We start from the raw sequence: 13,622 nt of genomic DNA, 5'->3' as shown, positions 1-13,622 counted from the left end.
TTTTACTAAAGGATTTCATCATTCTTTCTTTCTTTGAACATAAAGAAGCTATGTCTAAATATCTCTTACGGATAATCATTGATGTAGTTATCTTTTCTCATACCAAGTATTGGAAAAAATAAATTTCCATGTATATCATATATAAATTATGTAATTTTTATTATGCTGTAGATAAAAGGCCCTTGAATTATAATTGGTTAACACTTTCATGCACTGGGGAAGGAAACGGCAACCCACTCCAGTGTTCTTGCCTGGAGAATCCCAGGGACGGTGGAGCCTGGTGGGCTGCCATCTATGGGGTTGCACAGAGTCAGACACAGCTGAAGTAACTTAGCAGCAGCAACAGCAGCAACACTTAAATGGAAATGAATTCTCTAAAGTCCATACCAGACAGTCATGACTATTTTTTTATTTCCTGGTGATATAGAGGGTGTTTGTCTCCTGACAAAACCAACACCTAATTGGAATCATTGAGCTAGGGAAAGAGCACAGAACATTACTGTTCTTATCCTTAGGTGTCTCAGTTGAACTGGAAGGAGAAAGAGTTTTAATCAGTAATTAAAAACTATATTCTTGAAGTGGAGCTTCCCTTGTAGTTCAGTTGGTAAAGAATCCACCTCCAATGCAGGAGACCAGAGTTTGATTCTTGGTTCGGGAATATTCCCTGAAGAAGGAAATGACAACCCACTCCATTATTCTTGTCTGGGAAATCCCATGGACAGAGGAGCCTGGTGGGCTAGAGTCCAAGAGGTCACAAGAGTAGGACATGACAGAGCGACTAAACCACCACTACCACCATTTTTTCAATTCAATTCAGTTCAGTTGCTCAGTCATATCTGACTCTTTGCCACCCCATGGACTGCAGCACACCAGGCTTCCCTGTCCATCACCAGCTCCCAGAGCTTGCTCAGACTCATGTCCATTGAGTCAGTGATGTCATCCAACCATCTCATCCTCTGTCACCCCCTTTTCCTCCTGCTTTCAATCTTTCTCAGCATCAGGGTCTTTTCCAATGAGTCAGTTCTTCTCATTAGGTAGCCGAAGTATTGGAGCGTCAGCTTCAGCATTAGTCTTTCCAATGAATATTCAGCACTGATTTCCTTTAGGATTGACTGGTTGGATATCCTTGCAGCCCAAGGGATTTTCAAGAGTCTTCTCCAACACCACAGTTCAAAAGCATCAGTTCTTTTGGTGCTCAGCTTTCTTTATAGTCCGACCCTCACATCCGTACGTGACTACTGGAAAAAACATAACTTTGACTAGAGGGACCCTTGTCACCAAAGTAATGTCTCTGCTTTTTAATGTGCTGTCTAGGTTTGTCATAGCTTTTCTTCCAAGGAGGAAACATCTTTTAATTTCTTGGCTGCAGTCACCACCTGCAGTCATTTTGGAGCTCAAGAAAATAAAGTCTCTCACTGTTTCCATTGTTTCTCCATCTATTTGCCATGAAGTGATGGCACAAGATGCCATGTTCTTAGTTTTTTTAATGTTAAGTTTTAAGCCAACTTTTTCAGTCTCTTCTTTCACTTTCATCAAGAAGCTCTTTAGTTCCTCTTCACTTTCTTCCATAAAGGTAGTGTCATCTGCATATCTGAGGTTATTGATATTTCTCCCAGCAAACTTGATTCCAGCTTGTGCTTCATCCAGTTTGGCATTTCACATGATATATTCTGCATATAAGTTAAATAAACTGGGTAACAATATATAACCTTAACATACTCCTTCCCCAATTTGGAACCAGTTCATAGTTCCGAGTCCGGTTCTAACTGTTACTTCCTGAATTGCATGCAGATTTCTCAGGAGGCAGGTAAGGTGGTCTGGTATTCCCATCTCTTGAAGAGTTTTCCACAGCTTGTGGTGATCCACACAGTCAAAGGTTTTGGTGTAGTCAGTGAAGCAGAAGTAGATGTTTTTCTGAAACTCTCTTCCTTTTTCTGTGATCCAACAGATGTTGGCAATTTGATCTCTGCCTTCTCTAAATTCAGCCTGAACATCTGTAAGTTCTTTAAACAAATGTAAATGAAAGGAAAATGTTTATGACATCTTGTTGATTTATGTACTCAAATTCAAAATTTTACATTTATATACATTGAGCAATTATTGTGAAATATATAAAAACCAAATTAGAAAAAGCCCAAATTCCAACAGAAATTGTTAAAAGCCTTGAACAAATGTTTCATAGAACAGGAACCACGCATGTTCAAAAAACATATGAGCAAATATTTAGTTTTAATAGTAATAGATACATGTACATTTAAATTAGAAGTACATGTAAAATGCATTGATATGAAGAGTTGTATTGTTCTCAATGGCATATAGGTAAAAAGCTTGTCTATAGGAGAGGGAAAGTAGTGAATGGTGGTATATACATACTGACAATGTCCAAATATGGTTGGCCCTTGAATAACATGGTTAGGAACACACAAACCATTTTAAATGCAGATTTTTCAATAGTATTTAAATACTATAGTATTGCACTGTCTGCAGTTGGTTGAAATACAGAGTTCACATAAAGAGAAAATACCCAATATAAGGCATTTCAACAAATCTTTAATAAAGACAGAGTAATTTACCATTTATTGCTATCTAATCTTACAGAACATGGAGCTGCATTCCTGTACTTTTGTTGTTGTGTTTCCTATTACCAAAACAATCTAAAGTACTCAAAGGATGAGTGCTCTGTGTTAAGTGAAATGATTGGGTATAAGTGTCAGGTAAATCATATGAAACCAGATCAGCTCTGAACCAGCTCTTGTTGCCTTCTTATTTGGTTATTCTTAAAGTCCTGGCATATGCAATTGTTTTGACAATTGCCAATCTCACTTGCCTACTCTGTTTTGTTGGTTTTTTTTTTTCCCCTCCTAAGACACAAGCTTGCAGAGAACTGTCTCAGCATAGGTATCAACTAGTGAATGAAAAATTACCCATGCGGCACTGTTGGGACTTTATTGACTTAATACTGTATGCATATTTCTAAACATATTACAAGAGAAAAGTAGATAATATATGGTATATTAGTGTCATGCAAGCATCAGAGAAGAATCCTGAAAAAGCAGAAAATATTTTGAAAGTGATGCTAGAAATTTGCATAAAGATGACTAGCTTCTACAGAAATCAACCACATATCCCCTGAACAAAGAGTCTGGGACTATAGAGTGCATTTTTAAATTAATTTATCTTCTAAATGCTCAAAAGATGAGCCAGAACAGGAAGAGTCATACTGTAGTCTGACTTTGTGAGGCATGTACTGCTTAGTCAGATTATTCTTTTATTCCTGAAGCACAGGAGGAAGTGGGAAGAAAAAATCACTAGCAAGTGGGCGTGTTAAATAAAATAAGAAACAAGGCATGCTTGTTCTTCTTCTGCTCTGCTTCTGTTCATGCCTCAGTAAAACTCCACAGAGTTAATGTTAGGTTCTTTCCAATAAGAATAGAAAATGTTTCTACCATGCAGAGGATGGTGAAAAGGACTAAAAGATTTTCCTATAATAATTTCCAGACTGAAAAGAGAAAGCTCAATTGGAAATTCTATTATTTTTACCATAAACCTATGAGAAAAAGAAATGTAGTATTCTGCTTCATAATTATATAATCATCTGCTCTAAGAGGCTAGGTGTTAAGAGTGCTTAATTTGAATAGGCTGTGGCTCAGAGAGTTTAGGGAAGACTGGGATAAGCTAACCTGCTGGTAATGCAGTTGGTGTCTGAAGTCTTTCAGTTGACTGGTTTGGAGGCTTAGGAAATAGATAGCTTATGATGTATGAGTTTGCTTTCACAAAGTGCTAAGGATATATTTTCAGCAGAGCATACTAGGAGCCATTGAGTTGGCAGTTATTCAATGAAAATAATTTCTTGACTGTGTCCAGAATCTTATAGGAAACTAGTGGAAGCAAGGAAGCAATGCTGCCAGATTTTGGGAAGCATTTTACTAGGAATCATCAAAAGAGCTGTTCCCAAATTGTTGCTGTTGTTATTGTTTAGTCCCTAAATAACGTCCAACTCTTTTGTCAACCCGTGGACTATAGCTTGCTAGGCTCCTCTGGCCATGGGATTTTTCAAGCAAGAATACTTTAGTGTGTTGCCATTTCTTTCTCCAGGGGATCTTCCTGACCTGGAGATCGAACCTATATCTTTTGCATTGGCAGGTGCATTCTTTATTTATAAGCCACCAGGGAAGCCCCTATTTCCAAATATATCACTGTAAGATACATCAGACTATTTGATATGTTCACAAAAGTATATTTATAAATGAAGCTTCCTTATCTAATATTCAGGTTTGGGGCACAGTTTCTTTCCTGGAGCTATATTATACTCTGTATCCTGTATATATGATCTAATATATGAGCAGCAAGATAGCTTCTAGATAATCATGCACTGCCTACAGAAAGCTTACCAGTTCAAATTCTAGGACAGGGCAGGAAAGAGTAGGTAGATCTCAACAGAATCAGCTACAAGCCCTACTATTTAGCCTAGAAATGTTCCTCTTTGGTTGTGGTTGAATGGCTTGTTGTTGTTCAGTCCTTCAGTCATGTCCAACTCTGTGACCCCATGGACTGCAGCCCACAGGTCTCCCTCTCCCTCACCATCTCCTGGAGTTTGCTCAAACCGATGTCCAGTGAATCAAAGATGCCATCCAACCATCTCATCCTCTGTCATCCACTTCTCCTGCCTTCAATCTTTCCCAGCATCAAGGTTTTTCCAATGAGTTTGCTAGTCAACAGACTCTCAATTCTAGTATCACCTGAAAAAAATGTTTGGCACAAAAGAATTAATAATTGTGTTTGAGTACTCATGCACAGATACTTCCTAAATGTCTCTATGCCTGGAAACAGCCTGTAGCTTTTCAAAGTGTTATGGATTCTAATGTCCTTCAAGTCAGGGATATAATGTACCGTTCAATAGCATTGACTTCACTATGCTAAGCCATATTCTCAGTTTTTGTCTGTTTGTTTTGATTGTGTTCTCTGCCTCAGGATGCTGAGCCCTGTTGAATGATCACATGGCCTCCCTTACATGAATAATTTTGTTTGAGTTTGACCAACGTGATGCTTAGGAGATTAAAGGACAGGGAAGGAATTAGACCAGGATATTGCTTCACTTCTCTCGTTTGTGTTTATTTTCAGCAGTGAATGGACTCCTCATTGACTTCTGCATTCTCTATAGGACGCTTCTGGTTTACCAGTGAGTCTTTACAGAGAAAAAATACCTAAAAAAGAGAAAACCATGAATATATTACTTCAACTCCTCATCTTTAGTGTTATGTGATCCAGTGATTTAAAGAGTTAAGGGGTGTTACATCATTGCATCATTAATTAGAATAGCATGACTCAACTCTCAAAGTTACAAGTTATTTGCAAGCAAGCATCATTGAAATTCCCATAGTAATTACTTCTGATTCAGCAAAGTTTTAAAAAAAAAATGCCTAAGGGCCTGTGAGGAGTTCCATAAGATTTTAATGAATATCAAAAAATGTGGATTTCAATTTTAGGTGGTAGGAACAGAAGTGAATTTTTAGTGGATTAAAACTGAAGTGACTCAGGAGGCCATTCTGTGCTCCGGTTATCCACTGTGGTGCAACAACTGAAAAATAATAATTGTTTTATTACATATCATGATTTTATGGGTCAGAAATTTGGGAAAGACTAAGCTGGGTGCATCATCTGTTCTACATGGTGCCAATAAAGGTCATCTGACAGTACTCACTGGTGAATGTTTGGTCTGGAATGTTCAAGATGGCTTCTCTTATATGCCAATTGACTTGGCAAGAATAACAGGAAGGATACACTTACCTGAGGTGGTCAACTGGAAGATCTATTCATGACTTTTGCAGCACAGTGGCTGAAAAAGATTGGAGTTTTAATATGGTGGCTAAGGGCTTCAGAGTGAATATTCTCAATGAGTGAAACAAAAGTTAGTTGGCCTGGTAGAGCCTATCCTCACAAGTCACATAATGTTACTTTTTCTGTATTCCACTAGACACTTCATTCACAAATCTTCCCAGGTTCAAAGAAGGGACCATAAATCTCCCAATATTGAGAGAAATGTCAAAGCATCTGAACACATATCTTAAAACCGCCACCCTATAAAAAAATGGTAGTAGGAAGTCGATCTTTTTGGCAGAAGTTTAAACAATACATCTAATTTTCCACATTGCTTTGAAAGAAAGATGTTATCGACTTATACTGGCTAATTGGTGTTCAATGGAATAACCTGAGGAAATCACATTATATTCTTCATACCATGAAACCAGTAGCAATTTTTTTCTTTATTGAGATAGACATATGTACAAGTATGGACTTTGCTTTCTTTGTTCAAAGTGCTTCTATAAGCACCATTTCTTATCTAATAACTTCAACATCATGCTACCTTTCACGACACATTTTTCCAACTTTATGACAATAAAGTGAAGAAGTGAAGTCACTTAGTCATGTCCGACTCTTTGCGACCCCATGGACTGTAGCCTGCCAGGTTCCTCTATCCATTGGATTTTCCAGGCAAGAATACTGGAGTGGGTTGCCACTTCCTTCTCCAGGGGATCTTCCTGACCCAGGGCCTGAACCAGGGTCTCCTGTGTTACAGGCAGACTCCTCAATGTCTGAACCACCAGGGAAGCCATAGAAAAGTGGGACAGTGAGATTATGCTTATAGATATTGATATGTTTTCCCTGATTCCAAAGTGTCCAGACCAAGAAAAATGTGGACTGTCTTACTAAGGACTCAGCTCCAATGTCAGCAAAGAGAAAAGCAGCCTCCCTCTAGGAGATAATGTCCTGATATAAGACATACACTGCGTGTGATTCCACAAGTTATGAGCTTTGGTTTAAACTAGTGGATATCTCTCCAAGAGCCAAGATATAAGGGCCAAGAACCTGTTATAAAAGGGTGAGTGTGGCTTTCCTCACCATTAGATCTAATAACTCATTTCCAGTTGAGCCTCTGTGATTTTGGTGGCTCTAAGGCCCAAAAAGTAAGTAATGCTACCAGGAGCAGTCATAATTATAATATATTATAAGTTGAGGCAGCTCCATTTAGGTTGGGCTTTCCTGGTTACTCAGCTGGTAGAGAATCTGTCTGCAGTGTGGGAGACCTGGATTCTATCCAGAAGATCCCCAGGTGGTTACCTATGCATCTAAACCAAAAGACAGAGAATGAGATTGTATTCTGTAAGGTCATTGATTGTGACAGATTCTTGGCCCTTATATCTTGGCTCTCGAAGTCAGGGGAAGTATGTCAACATCCATCAGTATAATCCCACTGCCCTGAGGATTAGGTTGTAGTAATATATCAATGCTAATTTTCTTATACTTATGCTTATATTGTGGTTACATAGGATAATATCCTTGTTTATAGATAATATAAACTATTTTGGGTTGGCAATCTCCTCTTAAGTGTCTCAGGAGAAAAAGGTCTTTGTACTGTACTTATCTTTTCCCTAAGTTAATGGTTGCTTCAAATTTAAATATTTTAAATATTTTAAAAAGCCAAAAGATATAAAAAATGATTAATTAATTTGGTAGAAATTCTATGGTATGATTTCTTTACACTGGATTCATTTAAAAGTGATGCAGAATAGATGACTTTCACCTGTGTAAGGAGACAAACCTTTGGATAATTTTCCTCAGATGTTTGGGAGGAGATAGGAACCGGGATAGGAGAATTTGTAGTATCTATAAAGAAGGACAAATTCCAAAGTTTGTTTTATTCAGTTAAGCAACATAAAATCTGGTTTCACCATACTATGCTTTCTACTACTTGTAATTCCCCAAATCTTTCAGTATTTTCTGTTGGTAATTTTTTATGCACATCTGAATAAACTAGTATAATGAATTTATACACAGTGTTATTTTAAGGAGATGCTCTATGTGTTCAAAACATTTAAAAAGTGACTTTTAAATATGAGTTATGAAAGATGGTTCATAAATTAAAGTTATAATTAAGATTAATAATTTATATTAATATTTTCACTTGTTAGTGAGAATAGTACTTAACTTTTTTTTTTAGTACTTCACATTTTGACATCTGATTGTATTATTATCTCATAGTTGTTCAATTTGTAATCATTTCAATATAATTAAGGGTAATTTTATTTTTGAAAAGCAATTTTCACTTGAAAATGGAAGTAAAAAATATGACAATATGAAGAAATTTCCTTAGCACTTTGTAACTAAAGCAAGCATTTATCCTTTATGTTATAATATATGTTTGTATAATTTTGTCTTAAAGATCATTTGATAACCTAAATATAAAACAAAACCAGTGATTAATTGCTTCCATTGTATTTAAAATAGGATTTGAAACAATCTTTCCAGAAAAGAGTAAAGAGCAGAAAATATATCAATTAAAATAATTGGATATGTGGCATATACATGTAAAGAGAGTAGGGAAAAAATAGCTATTAATTTTGTTCCTGAAAAAGCTTTGGGTTTCAGCCAAAACTTCCTATCCTTGCTATTGGCATGTCTTGGATAAAGATGATCACAATCTCAGCTAAGCTTTTCAGCATTCTAAACTGGGGCATCAACTGCATAAGACACAGGATGCTCTCTCTATATGATCACATGTAAATTTACCTATAAAATCATTGCTGAAGTTACTCATGGAGGTTTCCCCCAAAAATCAAGCTTAGGAGAATTGAGTTAAAGTGCTAGTAGAGTGGTTCTCAACACTCACTGTAACTCTAAATTGTAGAACAATGTTTTTAAATACCAGTGTTTGGGGGCCACTTTCACAGATTCAGTTTCATGTGGTTCAACATAGGACCTACCTAAGAATTATAATTTTTTTTAAGACACTTCCAGATAATGCTTAAATTAACAGATTTGCCCAATGGTAATCTAGAGAAAGCAGCAGTCTTTCATTTAAGGCCTTCAGAGAAAGGTAGTGTTCAGTGGGCTTTAGAACATCTTGTAGAAAGTTGGTTTCAACAGTAGGATTTGGAGCATTATATAAGATGGAAGATCTGGAAAGGGAGAAGTAGGTAGACACTAAATCAATTCAATTAAAGCATTCATTTAATTGTGTGTGTGTTTTTCTTCCTTCAAAATAGTTCTCCTATTAAATATCTTTTTAAAGCACTAATTTAATTCTACATCAAGAGAATCCCAGAGATATGAAATATTTTACTAAGATCACACAGATAAAGTATTCAGAACAGGTTCTGATGGGAGTTAGTCATGCAGTTATTCTATTATACTTTTTTTTTCTTTCAAGCAATTTAATTGTAATGATGTCAATTGTTGATTTTTAAAAATTACTTGTTAATAAATCCAAAATAATTAAATATGTGAGGAATAGTTGTTTTAGAATTCTCTGAAAATGAAAGTACAGGTATCTCCCACTTTTTGAGCATTCTCTTTACACCACTTCACTTTTATGAAAGACCTGCATTACTACCTATTTTTCTTAACATAAAGAAATCCAAAGAGGATTTTTGATTTTATGGGGAAGAAAAAAGACAAAAAGCAAAAATACTGTTCAATGTCTGTTTTGTAGCAGACCTCTATGATAGAGGAAGCCAACACTCTGAGGGACAGTGACAATGCCAAGCTCCTTCCCCAGGAACTACACTTAGTATCATAGCATCAAGCCACCATAATTTTGAACTATGTGATCATGTGTGTTTTACCTCAGTTTATTTTGTGTATGCATTAGTAAGATGTGTCCTACAGTAACCACATCTTTGCTTTAGGCCATTTTGCCTCAAGAAAAATTTCACAGGACTGTTTTACTTTCAGTTAGTGAGGGAACCCTATGTTTGAAAATGCAGCTTGTAAGACAAGCATTATTAATTAAATATAATCTCCACCTAGTGTCAACTTGCTGAAACGACAGTCATATGATGCATTGACTCTGCAAATACTGAAATCACACGAAGTTATCTTTAAAACAGTTTAGTCCATCCTTCTCAAAATGCAAATGACATTACAAAAGTAGATGCTTTATTTCTCCAATCACATAGGTATATAGAACTAGAACCACACACATAGATAAGTAAAAAATATATTTATATATGCTAATGGAAAAAAAAAATGAGCTTCACAGATGGCAGTAGTGGTAAAGAATCTGCTGCCAATGCAGAAGACACAGGGATCATAGCTTCGATCTTTGGGTCTGGAAGATGCCCGGGAGTAGGAAATGGCACCCCACTTAAAATCATGACATCCTACTCCAGTAATCTTGCCTGGAAAATTCCATAGACATAGGATCCTGGCAGACTACGGTCTATGGGACTGCAAAGAGTCAGACACAACTGAGAACAGTAGAAAAATAGCGTGGCCCATGTTATATATTAACCCCAGAACCTCCATGAATCATCAACCCACAAAATAATTTACTGTAACATAGTCACTAAGTTTATCTGTGGGTAGCCTGTTCAATAAATTGAGTTATCGGGAAAGAGAGACTCATCCAAATTTTCACTACATAATGCACTGAATTTTTAAACAATATTCTCAGGGCATGCTCCATATGCACAATACAAAATAATACAAAAATAATTATTCAAATATAAGTATGATTAGTGACTGTATGAGTAATTTAAACTTATATATTAAAAGTAGTACAATTGAGATACTGTTGTAAAAAAACAATGCGCTTGGGTAAATACAAAGTGTTACATGTATCTGGGTGGAATAGATTGATAAAATCCTGACCTGAAGCCTTTCTCCTATAGTGAGTTATTTGATGCTCAGCAGCCATTGGAGATAAAACAATGTTGCATTTGAAGAATGGAAAATTTTCCACCTATGCAAAATGTGAATTTGAAATAGAGCAAAGTATTCTAGTTAATAATACAAATTTTGCAGCCAGATATCTTGATGGGCATCCTGGATCAGCAACTTAATCATTATGCTACTTAAATACTCCATTTTAGTTCATAATCTTTAATTATGTTTTCATCTTAAAATTAGGCATAATAATATCTACCTAAGAGATCAGGGAGGGTTAAATAAATGAGTTACTATGTGTAAAGGGACACAAAACAATGTCCGGAAAATATTTTCTTGATATTTTATTAACTTAATTTTATTGCAGTAAAATATATTAAAAAAGTGTAAAAGACATTAGGTGTAGAATTTAGCAAGTAGTAGCAGAGTATTAACATTTAACATTACCCAAGTCAAGAAATATATTAATGCCAACAATACTGAAGACTCTCTTTTCTCCTTTCCAAAATCAACATTTATCTCCCTTTTCCCCCCCAAAACTGTCCTCTGACTTCTAATACTGTAGATGTTGTGCCTTTTTTTGTAAATATACATGTGGAAATATGTATTCAGTATGCTTTCCATAGCAGCTAATTTCTTTGCCTTAATATGTTTTTGAGAACCATATGATTTTCTATAACTTAATTTCCTATTTGTACTTTTGTATGGTAGTCCTTCACATGAATATAATACATTTACTATAAAAATACAAATGAAATATTCTGTTTTACTCTGTTAGTGATGTGTATTCATGAGCAGAATAAAATTTTATTTTATTTTATGTAGTATTATTTACCATTTTTTTCTTTATGGTTGCTGCATTTTTGTCTCACTTAAGGCATCTTTCCCTACTTCGGATTATGAAATTATTTCCCTGAATTACTTTCTTGAAAATGTTTGTTTAATTTCATATTCATATCTACAGTTCACTTAAAAATAATTTTATTTTTTAGGCAGGAGATAATTTTTATAATTCCTTCATAGATACATAAATACTCAATTGATAGAACATGATTCTTTGAAAAGATTGTCCTTTCCAGATTGTTCTACAATGTCATGTGTGGTATAAACCAACTGTTCATATATGTATCAGTCTATTTCTTGACTTTTTTCCCTAGTGCATATGTTTATTTGTCTCTTCTTGCACCAAAACCTCATGACATTATTTGCTGTAACTTCATACCTTATCTTGCAATTTGCTGAATGAAGGTCTCTGACTTTGTTGGATTTCAGTATTGTCTTGGATGATCATATTCCTTTACATTGCTATGTATATTGTGAAGTCACCAACACTATTTCTGTAAAAAAAAATTTGGGATGTATTTGGGATTTTTAAAATTTTTAGATTAATCTGGAGAATTTTTTTATCATTATAATATTAAGTTCTGACTCATAGACTTTATAAATCACCTAATTTTTTCTTAGTGTTTCATAACATTTCAAAGTTTTCTTTGTAAAGATCTTGCACATGTTTTAGATTTGTTTGCAGGTCTTTTTTCTGGTTTTATTGAGAAATAACTAACACATATCACTGTATATGTTTAAGATATACAGAAGGGTGATTCGGTTTGCATGTACTGTGAATTGATTACCATATTAAATTCAGTTAACATGTACATACGCCAATAAATACAATAAGACAGAAAAGGAAAACAAATTATTATCATAGAAGTCTTAGGATTTACTCTTTTAAAAGAATCCTATATTTTATCTTATAGCAATATTAGCTATAATTATCATGTTGTAATTACACTGATGACTGAAACAGCAAAGAATATGCCTGCAATGCAGGAGACCTGAGTTCAATCCCTGGGTCGGGAAGATCCCATGGAGAAGGAAACAGCTACCCACTCCAGTATTCTTGCCTGGACAATTCTATGGACAGAAGCGCCTGGCGGGCTATGTGCTATAGTCCATGGAATCACAGAGTCAGACCTGACTGAGCAAATAAAGACACTGACTTCTAAGTGAAGATTATAACTTTTGACAGTCTTTCTCCAATCCCCTCTTCCTTCATCTTCAGCCTCTGATAACTACAAGTTTGTTCTCCTTTTTTAATTCTATATAGGAGTGAGCTCATACAGTATTGTCTTGCACTGTCTAACCTACTTTACTTTACATGATGCCTTCAATATTTCACCCATTTCTATGGTTAAACAATAATCCATCATGCATGTAAATATAGATTTATATATACATACATATGTATGTTCAGTTCAGTTCAGTCACTCAGTCATGTCCGACTCTTTGCGACCCCATGGACTGCAGCATGCCAAGCTTCCCTGTCCATCAGCAACTCCCGGAGCCTGCTGAAACTTATGTCCATTGAATCAGTGATGCCATCCAACCATCTTACCTTCCATCATCCCCTTCTCCTTCTGCCTACAGTCTTCCCCAGCATCAGGGTCTTTTCAAATGAGTCAGTTCTTCCCATCAGGTGGCCAAAGCATTGGAGTTTCAGTTTCAGCATCAGTCCTTCCAATGAATATTCAGGACTGATTTCCTTTAGGATTGACTGGTCGGATCTCCTTGCAGTCCAAGGGACTCTCAAGAGTCTTATCCAAAACCACACTTCAAAAACATCAGTTCTTCGATGCTCAGCTATCTCTATAGCCCAACTCACACATCCATACATGATTACTAGAAAAACCATAGCTTTGATGAGATTGGTCAGCAAAGTAATATCTCTGTTTTTTAATGTGTTGTCTAGGTTGGTCAAGCTTTTCTTCCAAGGAGCATGCATCTTTTAACTTCATGGCGGCAGTCACGATCTGCAGTGATTTTGGAGCCCCAAAGATAAAGTCTGTCACTGTTTCCCCATTGTTTCCATTGTTTCCCCATCTATTTGCCATGAAGTAATGGGACCGGATGCCATGACCTTAGTTTTTTGAATGTTGGGTTTTAAGCCAACTTTTTCA

At 35.8% G+C, this 13,622-nt stretch overlaps 1 long non-coding RNA gene across 2 annotated transcripts; it reads right to left on the bottom strand.

Annotated features, from left to right (window-relative positions):
* Nucleotides 1–5,117: 5,117 nt before the first annotated feature.
* On the bottom strand, nt 5,118–11,996 carry LOC110143631 (uncharacterized). Of its 2 annotated transcripts, none has more exons than XR_002315629.2 (5): nt 11,888–11,996; nt 7,583–7,665; nt 5,788–5,836; nt 5,388–5,578; nt 5,118–5,204 (listed from the first exon to the last, which is right to left on the bottom strand). It is a non-coding gene; the product is annotated as an uncharacterized lncRNA (long non-coding RNA). The 2 variants fall into 2 exon arrangements; XR_002315628.2 differs by having other exon boundaries at nt 7,601–7,665.
* Between the last annotated feature and the right edge of the window lie 1,626 nt (nt 11,997–13,622).

Source organism: Odocoileus virginianus, chromosome 14 (genome assembly GCF_023699985.2).
Source record: "Odocoileus virginianus isolate 20LAN1187 ecotype Illinois chromosome 14, Ovbor_1.2, whole genome shotgun sequence".
In the NCBI taxonomy this organism is placed as follows: domain Eukaryota; kingdom Metazoa; phylum Chordata; class Mammalia; order Artiodactyla; family Cervidae; genus Odocoileus; species Odocoileus virginianus.
This window is presented reverse-complemented; position numbering and strand designations above follow the sequence as displayed.